The sequence below is a fragment of the Diorhabda carinulata genome, chromosome 5, assembly GCF_026250575.1.
Source record: "Diorhabda carinulata isolate Delta chromosome 5, icDioCari1.1, whole genome shotgun sequence".
Classification (NCBI taxonomy): Eukaryota; Metazoa; Arthropoda; class Insecta; order Coleoptera; family Chrysomelidae; genus Diorhabda; species Diorhabda carinulata.
Window position 1 is genome coordinate 28,225,542 of NC_079464.1, and position 11,930 is coordinate 28,237,471.

Here is an 11,930-nt window from a genome sequence, read left to right on the forward strand (position 1 = left end):
ATATCTGACGCGTAATTAACTATAAAAGTCAATTGGAATCTTGAAACTTCTTCGACTTCTACTATGGAAGCAATATTGACAAAATCTCAATATTTCCTAAACCAGAATCGTTAGGTTAGGTTAGGTTACGTTGTTGACAGCATGTTGGTTTCCTAGAGCATTATCATCATTGATGTAAAGTCTTTTTCTGAAAATATATCGTAGAAAAACTAATTTCAAGGGCAATAAACGCAACATCCAAGAGTTTTAGCTTATGGCTAGCGTGAGGTGGAAGTTTTCAAGAAAAAAATTCCATTGATTCAAAACTTACATTTCATAACATTTGCAAACTCTTCATAGATTAGAGGAATGGAGATGAGGCTATGAAAAACTCGCAAATTCAATTATCTAAAGATCTACCACTTAACCCCACAGTATTTCGTCACCGAGGTCCATTTCTGGGTACACCTATTACTTATCCTATATTTAAGAAACAACAATCCAGGTGTCTAAGCTTATTTTCCTTCACGATTACAAAGCAGGTGCTCATCTATCTCAAATGCTTCTAGAAGCATCGAGAACGAGTAATGCTCCGTCTTCACTCGAGTAGGAGTAGAATGATTCAGCCTGTCTCCTACCTTTGTTAATGTGTCAGCAAGTAACTCTTCTCTATATTTCCCTTCTTCTAATAAAGAAAATTACATATTCCTTTCTTGTAACTTAATTTGCCAATCAATCACTCTTCTTTCCAGAATGACCAAGTACTGAAGCTTTTCTGAGAATGTCGACATCTTGCATTCCCTTCAAGTATTTGTTGATTTGCTATCAGATATTATATCTTTTTGTCCTGTACCTATACTTCGTACTACTAGATGTTTAAAGTACTGGTCCGTTCTCAGTTTTTGAATCTTCAATGTGAAACGCCATAGAAAATGAAATAGTTATTCTGAAAGATATATTCTAATGCAACCGCGAGCTTTCAGCTCCCGCTCTTTAACCAATATAGAAGCTCATCTAGTTGTCTCATATCCCACGAATAGCAAAGACAAATGTAGAATAATCTAGCGGCCTTCGAGCAGGAGCCAGATGATTCTGTTAATGAGTATACACAATGGCATTTTTTTCTTTCTTCTGTCTTCTTTAATATCCATTCATATTTCGTATTTTTCGATGCTTCCATAATATTTTCCCATCTTTCATATCTTTCAGTGTCATTTTCATTGATAACGACTGCAGAATCTGCAGAAATTTATTCGTTATTCCCAAAACCTTTTTCTACTTCACTTTATCTTGCTTCATGTCAAGTACCATTTTTTTTAATGAATGTTGTATCATCACACATAACTTAGATGATCATTTTATCTATTTTATAGTATTTATAGAATTGGGACTATATGTCTTTTCAACAGAAAACCTTGTGAAACTCACCCATCCATGTTATTCCATTTTCAGTGTTTTCTAAACAAATTTGATCATTTCAATTATTTCGAAAGGAATACTTGGTACATAAATGTATCACAATACATTCGATTCTGTTTAATTACAGGAGATAATAAAAAATGTAAAAATTACGAATTGATAAAAATATCTTGTAAACTATCTAATTGAATAGCTTACTCTCCATTTATAAATAGGTAATATGTCTAGATTTCTTAGTAGCACAAATCTACATACACCTACCACGTTTGTAAAGTGAAGTAATTTACCTTTGAATGATTTAGTAGTAAAGCATTGAGCGAAGCTACTGAAGAAGAAAAATCTTCTTCATGTAATTAATAACAATGTCGTAAACACAAGCTACCTTTAATTTATGGCCATGTCTAATAAACGAATTGAGATATACTTCGTTAACGAGCTGCGAGATATTATTATCATACACAAGCCGTATTTACCTATTTCAGAATGCGTCTTACTTTTTATTTTTGTGGAATTTTAATGACAATGATGACATTTAACTCCTTATACATAAATAATGGAATATACAATGATTCAATTAGATATTAGATGTTTACCTCACAGTTTTTTTTACATCTGCGCGAATTTGAAGCATACCAAAAAAATGTAACATAATGTTCATTGTTATATTTATTTAATCAATATTAATTAAGCAATAGGAAGATTTTCTTTGTATTACTATTAACATACAAGGTCAGTCACAAACTCAATACTTCTTTATGGCGCAGAGTTTTAAGAAGAAACTACGCAGATACAGATCCATAGCAAAAAAGTAGCTAGGGTCCAACGCAGAGCCGCTCTTAGAGTATGCAGTGCATACCGCTCTGTATCAGAATTGGCAGTAGTAGCCGTTGCGGGAACCATCCCAGTTAGCACTTGAATATACGAAAAAATACGCAACGAGGAAAAGGCCAATTGAATCATTGCCAAAGTCGGAGTCGCGAAGGAAGACAGATTCGTGACAATGGACTAATGATAGCAGAGGTATGATACGGATCAACGAGGTAGATAGACCTGTTCAAACAAAGAAAAGTAGAGAACCTCACTTGTCTCGCTTACGGACCAACCATATACAACGCAGAACACACATTCTTCATATGCCGTCATTGGGAATTACAACGCGGAATACTGCAAAAATAGATCGCGAAGATTATGATCGCGAGAGAAGATAACTTGGACGCCGTAGCTGAGTACGTAGAAACGGGACGGTTTGGTCGATGACCAGATAATAGCTAAAGACATTTTTTGAATCCTAACGCGGGTCCAGGATGGGAACCTCAGAGAGGTTTAGTGGTTTTAGTGAGTCGTACAAGTACAGCCCCACACACCGGTATCCGCACTGATGATGGTATCTTTGCGTTTGAAGATTAATATACAATTGTCTCAAATTATTATTATCTTATATTTTGCTATATTATACTATGCTGTATTAGTTAATGCCAACAAAGTATCTAGAAGGTTCCTGTGCTAATAATTTAAAGAAAAATCCTTTTTCCAACCTAATCAATCGGTAGAAGAGCAACATTTTTTATATAAAGCGTATTTTTGGTAACAAAGCAGCTTGAGTTCCATAAGGGATCCACTAGTTAGTTCGAATCTCTCTTAACACCCTCAATGGAAATTTGCTCTAGTTATTTTTTTTACTTTTGGTCGTAGTTTCCCAGTAATTTCCGTACTTTTCTCAAATCTACTTTTGTTTTCTGGTATTCGAATATCTTCGTTTTTTCATGTATTTCTATAAAAGGGCTCAAATTCCGAGGATGTTTGATCCCCATATGCGAGCTATCTCAATCCGTGTTCCCTAGTACCCACAAAATGGTAAATACACTACATAGTTCAGTCCCAGTTAGCTCTGTAAGACGCGAGAACGTGATGTGATTCATACTTAAGACATCGTTTTGTGAAGCTTTTTTTTTCGTTCTCGCAAATTCAAACTTGTGAGTTTTAAAATGGGTGAAACCAAAAAACTATCGAATAAAACTCATTCATCAATCGCAAGTCTTCATAGTCCAGGCAGAAGTAACCGTACCATTGCCACCGAATTGAAAATACCTCCACGTACTATGATCTATATCGTGGAAAAATATGCAGCCACCAGGAGCTGTAGCGATAGAAAACGTTCGAGGTTGCCTCTAAAAACTACAACCGCTGACTCATTATTAACTCGCGGGCCAAGAGATAGCAACATCTGAATCCAAGTACTTCTACAGTGAAAAGAAGATTGAGAGAAGCTGGTCTCTTTGGAACGGTGATAACGAAAAATCTCTTTTAAGACGTCAAAACAACATTGAGAGCTTGCAGTGTGTTGAAGAACATAACAATTGGACACAGGAAGAGTCAAAGTTTGTGGTTTGCGCGGGTCAAAGGAATAACTGATGTTAGATCCACGTGTAATTCCGACTATACAACACGGCGAAGGCTCGGTGAGAGCTTTTGGATGTTTTGGAGGAAGGGCGATAAAAGACCTGGTCACAGTAGCCAGACCTCAAGCCGATTGAGTTATTGTAGGAAAAATTGGACATCTATATATGTTTTTCAAAATATAATAAAAGAGCTAATAGTAAAATTTCTAGTAATTTGCCAGTTGGTAGTGGTGTGCCCCAGGGTTTAGTTTTAGGTTCAATTTTTTTTTTTTTGGTTTTCATTAATGATGTCACAGAAGATATAATGGTAAATTCTCTCTATTTGTGCAGAATGTAACCTGGAGTGGTTCAGATATACAAGCTCTACATTCTACCATGAGCAAAGATCTCATTACTATTAAGTCCAGGTCTGACACGAACGATCTCTCTCAAATACTGAGAAAACATTAGTTTCATCCAACAAAGGAGTTTTACAACCTGTAAAACTCTACAATGACTTAATACGATCCTCAAGTTCGATCAAGTTTCTTGGTCTACATATTGACGGTGCCCTTTAATGGTCCGTATAAGTAGAAACCTTGACAAAAAAATTATCCTCTGCTTGTTTTGCCATTAAATCTGTGACTAAACTACTTTAACAATTTACTACTCGTTGTTCGAATCGCATAATCGCTATGGGGGGTCTTTTAGTTTGTATCTCTTCGAATCTTTTTTCAAATTACATTCTATTCGTTACATTTATGGCTTAAGTAGTAGAACGCATTGCGAATTCTGTTTTAAAAAATAAAAAATTTTAACTTTCTCTGCTCTTTTCATATTATAATCCGTTTGTTTTGTTCGCAAACACTTTTACAACTCGACTGAGAGATTCACTACTAGTAGAAAAAATTTTGACATTTACTCACTTCGGAGCTGGTAAAAACTTTCAATAAGTTCAGTGTCAAAAAATTATTCAATCAGCTATCTTCAGAATCAATTTCACAAAAGTATTTCTACTTGAAAGACCTTATTCAATTCAGTTTGAAGTAAGACATTATATGTATTATAAGTATCATTGAGCCGAATTGTTTATACTTATTATCTTGTATGAAATTGTGTCGCTTTGTCAATAAAATGGTAAAATTTTTTTATGACAATAAAGCTTATCTCTTCCCCCCTTTCTTTCTCTATATATTCCTGCCTGGTTCGTTAAGTATGCCTAATAATTCCTGAATCATTTTGGAACGAATTATCGTATGGCTCATTTAAAATACTATATTAGCTGCCTTCTATATTTATCATTAATATCCCTCAATGTTATAAATTTTTTGCTTTGAATGTGCTTTGATTGTTTTGGCCAAGACCACACACCCATTTTCGAACCGTCTGTATACCAATTAGAGCTAATCTTTCCCTGTCTAGTCATGGTATTTTGATTCATTCTTTTTTTTTTGTCTTTATATCGGACCTAAGAATGCTTGAAATAAGGAATTGATAACCGGTAGTTCAACAATCTCTCCCAGGGTAAGAATAATTGTTCGAATTGTAAAGTTTAAATCGAAAACTCCAAGCAACGACTCAAATATGTAAATAGAAGTTTTCTGAAATTATTATAAGCCCATTGACATGGAAAAAATCGTTTTTTTTTTATTGAATAGAAAAAAAATTATTAATAACCAGATAAAAGTCGAGAATCGTGAAATTACCATTCGCCGAAATAAAATATTTATGAGATGAAATGTGAAGGCAGGTTCGGCCTGTGGCAAGTATGTAGTAATGTGCTCGAGGCTGATGGAGACCTCCTGTTGAGTCACATCTACATATGACATTCCTCACTGCGGGTTTGATTGTGAGAAAACGAAACAATCAAACGGGGATTATAACATCTGATACGAACATGGACGGTACTATAGGGAATATTTTCAAAAAATACCGATCATTTCTTATAAACATCATGGTTGGGAAGGAAACTTTTTTTTAACAACACCAACAAGGTAAACATGTCAGAGTCAAATAAATACTTTAATGATAGAGCTCATGTATAGATATCACTGGAAGGACTACATTTAGAATCATTTTTTATTCTTGATCCTTGGAGATATAAAATGAGGGTGTAACTATTTCTAAAATCATCCCTTATAACAAAATTTCTCGTCAAATAATTAGTGAATTAAATTAGTTGAGAGATATAGAATTTAAAAATCAGTTATAGACACTGTCAGAATAAAAACGATGCAGAGTAATGGTTTAATATGTTTAAGAAAGATAAGATTTAATATGTTCAAGAAAGAGCTTCAAAATAACACGATATCCTGAAAATAATAAATGGATTCCTAATGAAAAATTTTAGGAAATCGTGAAAAAAGCTCAGAACTGTATAGAAAACCAAGATACGATTAATGCATTGTAATGATTAGGATCTGAATATATTTTCTGGGTTTTCTTCCATGTATGAGGTCTCTTTATGGACTAATTTATACCTAAAAAGCTTATCTATTTCATTGAATGTTCTAACTTTTAAATGGTTTTATTCGTTATATCAGCTGGGGAAACCTGATAATACCATATTTTGTTACATTTTCACTATTATGAATACCACTACAGTTTATTTTTATTCTAAAAATAATAATTTTTGCAATGAAGTTTCTAAAACTGAGCAGTAAACTTGAAATTAACGGTTCAAAATTTAGTTTTGTATTAAGGGAAGATCAGAGTGGATGAAATTATGGGTGAAGTTACCTAGCTTTGAGACCCGTTTTCTCGAAATCTACTCGACCAATTGCATTGTACTTACGAATTATTGTAAAAAGTTTTTGTCTCTCATTTTTTTAAACGAATTTGTTTTAGAACGGTTTGCGTAAAATTCCTCATCAATATAGTTTAGAATGAGAATTATGTCGATTTGTGTTAATTACACCATGCTAATATCGCCATCAGGTTGGAAGTTGTTTTTCTACCAATTCTGTTTTTTTCTCGTCTTGAGGGTACCTGTTTGACTATTGTATTACTGCTTTTCATAATACAACTAAATAACATGGAAGGTTCACTTCTTCATGAGAAAATAGAACAGTATCAACTTACAGAAATGGATGAATAAATTGTCATATCAAATTATTTGATATTTTACGATCTGTTTCTCTACTTAAACAGTATTTCTGAAGCCCTTTTCTGATGCAAAATTAGACTACTGACGTAGAACACGACCATGAATCTTGAATACTCTAAAGCTCTGATTCCATTTTTTGGCACCCTTATTTAGTTGTGTTTTCTTAAGTATTTGATTCATTGAATCATTGCCACTATGTTTAAATAGCCAACCATTTTTTGCGTTTGAATTTGAATGTTTTATATCCTGATATATATGATAAAAATTGTAGTTGCAACCAAAGTTATAAAAAATGGAAACTTCTCTTTAAATTAATACCTTTCCCGTGTTCACTGTTAGAAGCATATAACCAGTTGTAAATCATTCCTTGGGGATGAGAACTTCCAGGATAATATTTACGAAACTTTTCATTGGTTTTTCCAATTATTTTCATTAAGTGGAAAATAATGAAGAATCGGAATTATATTTTACTCAAATTAACCCAACAAAGAAAATAGTTTATAATAATATATAAACTAAATTAGCTGTCAGATTTATATAAAATTTGAATAGAAATAAAGGAACGTCACAACATTTTCGTAAATACATATTGTACCTACCCGAAGAACTTATGATCATCATCATTTGATCGCCTCACACAGATTTCTTTCCCAGGGAATGTTTTTGACTGAATAAGAAAATTCCAGTGCTTTTTTAATTTTTTTTTATATATATAAATAAGGAACGGAGATGGATGGTGATTAAAATAAAAGGAATTTCAGTGATTTATATCTTTTTTTGTTCTACGAATTTATGCGTTAAATGATTTTTATCTAAACGAAAACAAGTTTTGGATATCTCGAATGGAAATTAGATACTTGTGCGTCTATAATGGACAAGGGATTGTTGTGTTACTAATAGTTAGTGATGTTAAGATTGGATCAACCGTTCGGATATTAAAAAACATTGTTCTATCTCTAGTAGTAGTTCCAATTCTTAAAATACTTCACTCTTACCATTTAGAAACAAGATATTCTAATCAGAGTAACATAATATAAAGAAGATATGGTAGTAAATTCACTAAGAAGCTTTGTAATTCCCAATTTTGAGGCTACCTGATGTATATACGAGCACTACTCTGTATATTTTGAGATGTCACGTAACTAGATGTATTTGAGCTGTCAACACTGACTTTAAAATTCCGCCATGCTTCAGTAGCAATTTCTGAGTGCTGTTAAATCGCTAAGTCGCCGATTGGATAGTGGTACAGACGATTTGCCATCGATATAGAAATTTTCGCGTGATCTATTATGGTGGTAGATTTAAGTTAATACGTTAAAAGTAAGTTCATAGAACCAAATGAAATAGATTGACTTTTATGGGAGATTTTTTGTTGTACACCTCTTTATCTTGTATGTTGTACAATTTCTTCGCCACAAAAATGATTCGTTTAACCTCTCAAGTTGTACAAATTACCATTAAAAATGACAAAATCCGTAATTACGCTGAACGCAGCCAAAATTCTCATAATCTTCCTATTACTATTTTCAAATCTTTTCACTTTGATGTATTATCAAATATTTGGCTCATAAATACGATGACACGCTCACGCTCAGTGTAGTGTGAGCTGTTGTATCGTAATTTGTTGCCAATATTTCACTGTCTATAATCGTTCGTCTTACTGCATAACAACGATTGTCGCTGATCCACGTAAGAATTGAATTTTTTTATTGACATGGTTCATATATAATTAGAAAGTGTGACTGTATATTTTTTACATACCCGCCGTGAAGTACAATCGAACCAGTAATCGCGAAGGTTTCTTTATACTTTAAGGTCTGTGTCTAATCATTTGCCATACAGTACATTTTACGAAGATTTATCAAGGTGCTTATTGATTCTGTTATTTCGCTTCAACTATACAGCAACTGCAATATGAGCGCAAAGCGTAAAGTCGAGACCGATTTGAGCAGCAAGTACATTAAACGAAAGGCTCCGAATGAATTAACCGTCGACAAGAAAAATCAGATTATCGACTTGGTCGACTGAAACTGAGAATTTTGGCATTGCCGCTGCTACTGTAACCAATATTGTCAAAATGAGAACGACGGCAGCTGATTTCATTGTAACCGAACCCATGTTGAAAGGCAAAGCAAAAGAAATTGCTGCTAGATTGAATAACACAAAATTTCAAGCAAGTAATGGTTGTTGCACCGTTTTCTAGATAGAAACAATATTACTTTTCGAGTTCTTTGTGGAGAGGCTGCAGGTATTGACCTCGAAGAAGCAAGTGATTGGAAAAAAAATTTCCTGGTTTGTTGAAAGATTATCATCCAAAAGACAGTTTCAATGTTGATGAGACAGCTTTAATATATCGGCAGTCTCTGCGGAAGTCTTACGTGAAGAAAAACGACTCATGCAAAGGAAGCAAGTTATCGAAAGAACGACTGAGCGTTCTGTTTTGCTGCAGTTCGACAGGCGAGAAGCTGAAACCACTTGTGATTGGAAATTCCAAAAAACCAAGGATATTTAAAAAAGAAGGTATCACAAACTTGAAGAACCTTGGAACATTGGAAATCTAATAAAAAGGCCTGGATGACCTCAGATCTCAGTAATGTTACAGCATATGATTTTTCACGCAGAAACCGAGTCCACTTCGCAAGTTTTAGTCAAATCAATAACAGTTCTGCATGAAATTCGATGGGTTTACGCTGCTTGGGAACAGCACAACAACGATTGTAAAATGTTTCATACATGCAGGATTTGACAAGCTTGATGATCATTTGACAGAACCACATAGTCTGCACCTCGGTCTGCACGAAAACTCTAATGACATTGAACAAGATTTATTTTCCCTCGATGAAGTTGTGAGAGCTGAGATGAACTTTGCTGTGCATGAAAGTAAATATGCGTCTTATCCTTTTAAGTTGTACACCTCTCTAAGTTGTACACAAATGTTTGGAACCAAAGGTGTACAAGATAGAGAGGTTTCACTGTAACAAGTTCTTGAGCGACGCAACATGCATTTGGTGATAGTAGTCCCTCACGAGCAACTGTGTATCGCATTTATAGGAAATCGCTTGGTGCGGCACGTGCGGCACGTGCAGCTCGGCTTTGTTCTTCAGTTTGGAAACATTGACAAATTACTAAATCAAAGGCAGAGGTGTCTCATAAGTAATGTTTGTTTTCATAGAAGTTTCCTAAACTTAAACAAGACGTGACTTAATAAGACTATTCTCTAATCCAATAAAAAGTACAATTACTTCAATTTCTTTTCATCATTCTGTCTTGTTTACTTTCGACGCAGTACCTTTTTATCATAAATAGTATGGAGTGCAATAAACATGAAAGATACGGTTAATGAGTGAACGGCTCAGCGTTGATTTAATCGTTCTAAAGGTATGTTTACGTCCCGGTCGCGGCGAATCGAACGTTCATGTCAAACTATGGAATATAATGTACTATTTTCAATTATTTCAACGGGAAAAGCGGAGAAAGAAGCTGTGGGCAGCTCATAAAAGCGTTTTCAAAGTCAGTCTCGATTGCTGGTCGCAATCATGGCAACCTACATAACAATCACTGTGACCTAGTGAAATATAATTATTTTATTTGAGGCATTGTTACATAAAATCAGTAGATATGCAAAGGACAATTCCCAGAACTCGTCTAAACGAGACATCCTACATTATTTATAAGACACCCTCTTTGTTTCTGGGGTAGATAACACGACTACTAGAAAAAATGTAAAGCTAATAAACTTTGATTCATTCAATAGCTTTACCAGAATTGGAAACATAGGTTATTGCTCAATTTAACAGTAAGTCCTGTGTTATCTTCAAGGGTTTTCTAGAAACAGTTAGGGTGACGAGCAGCTTCTAAGCTATCTTATATATGTTTATGGACGGTTCTTTCCAGAATTATTCACATATTCTCTACGTAGTCTCGCTCTACTTTGACTTCTTTTCGGTTAAATGTTAATGAGTATTCTGTGATTTTGTTATATCGGTTTTTCTTAAAAACCCCTTTTGTTATTGTATTCCGCTCTAGTGCCGCATAGGGTGTACCTACATCATTACGCAAGCCTTACAAAGACTTAGTTTCTCTTTGATTCTCTTATTTATTTCTTCAAATGAAATCTTCCAAGATCTAGATTTTGTTATATTTACATCAAAATATGTAACTGCTCATTATATACTTTAGAGATATTTATATATTAAACGTTTGTTGGAACTCATGCAGAATTCTTTGGGCGTTATATTCGTCTTCAGATATAATTATTGCATCGTCAGCACAGCATATTATTTCCTTTTTTCGTCATCTAATCGAAATCTTCCCCCCGATTCTAGCACATAGCTGAATTTTTACGTGATAAAAATATTGAACATCTATTCTATTCGCCTGATTTAGCGATGTGTGATTTCCGGTTATTATTTAACTTGAAGAAATATTAACGTTGTCAATGTTTCACAGGGGAGGATGAGATAGATGAAGCAGTTAAGTCATTTTTTCAGGGACTACTGTCTGAAATGTTTTAAATTGCGAAGGCTTCCATTAAAAAATGCATTCATCAATGATAATTGTATTAAGGATGATTTTATGATGAAAAAAAAAATAAAAGAAAACGCTGCGAACAGGATTCGAACCTGTGCGGGCAGAGCCCATTTGATTTCGAGTCAAACTCCTTAACCACTCGGACATCGCAGCTTGTATAATTTCGTTGCAATAGAGATATTTAATGCAGTTTCTATCATATACATTTTTTTATTAGGTACAGATAATTTATTTCTAGATTTCTAAAATTCTTTTGATTAGTTAAACTTGTTTATAAAGTATCCAAATAAAATAAAATTAGAAAAGAAACATATGATAAAAAAGCTTTCGAAACTTCTGGGTTTTTTTATTTTCGCATTTTTTTAATCACTGAATTTATTTCAGATTCTGATTTTCTCCTTATTTTTTCATGGTTCTCCTTGATTATTGCTTCTGTTTCCCGTTATTTGTATTAAAATTATAATAAATACTCAAATAACTTTTTTTCGTATTGAAGAAAATGTTTTTGACATCTCATT

General features: G+C 33.8%; 1 non-coding gene across 1 annotated transcript; it reads right to left on the reverse strand.

The window, feature by feature from the left end:
- Positions 1-11,483: 11,483 nt before the first annotated feature.
- Positions 11,484-11,565, reverse strand: Trnas-cga (transfer RNA serine (anticodon CGA)). Its single transcript has one exon. It is a non-coding gene; the product is annotated as a tRNA-Ser (tRNA).
- Between the last annotated feature and the right edge of the window lie 365 nt (positions 11,566-11,930).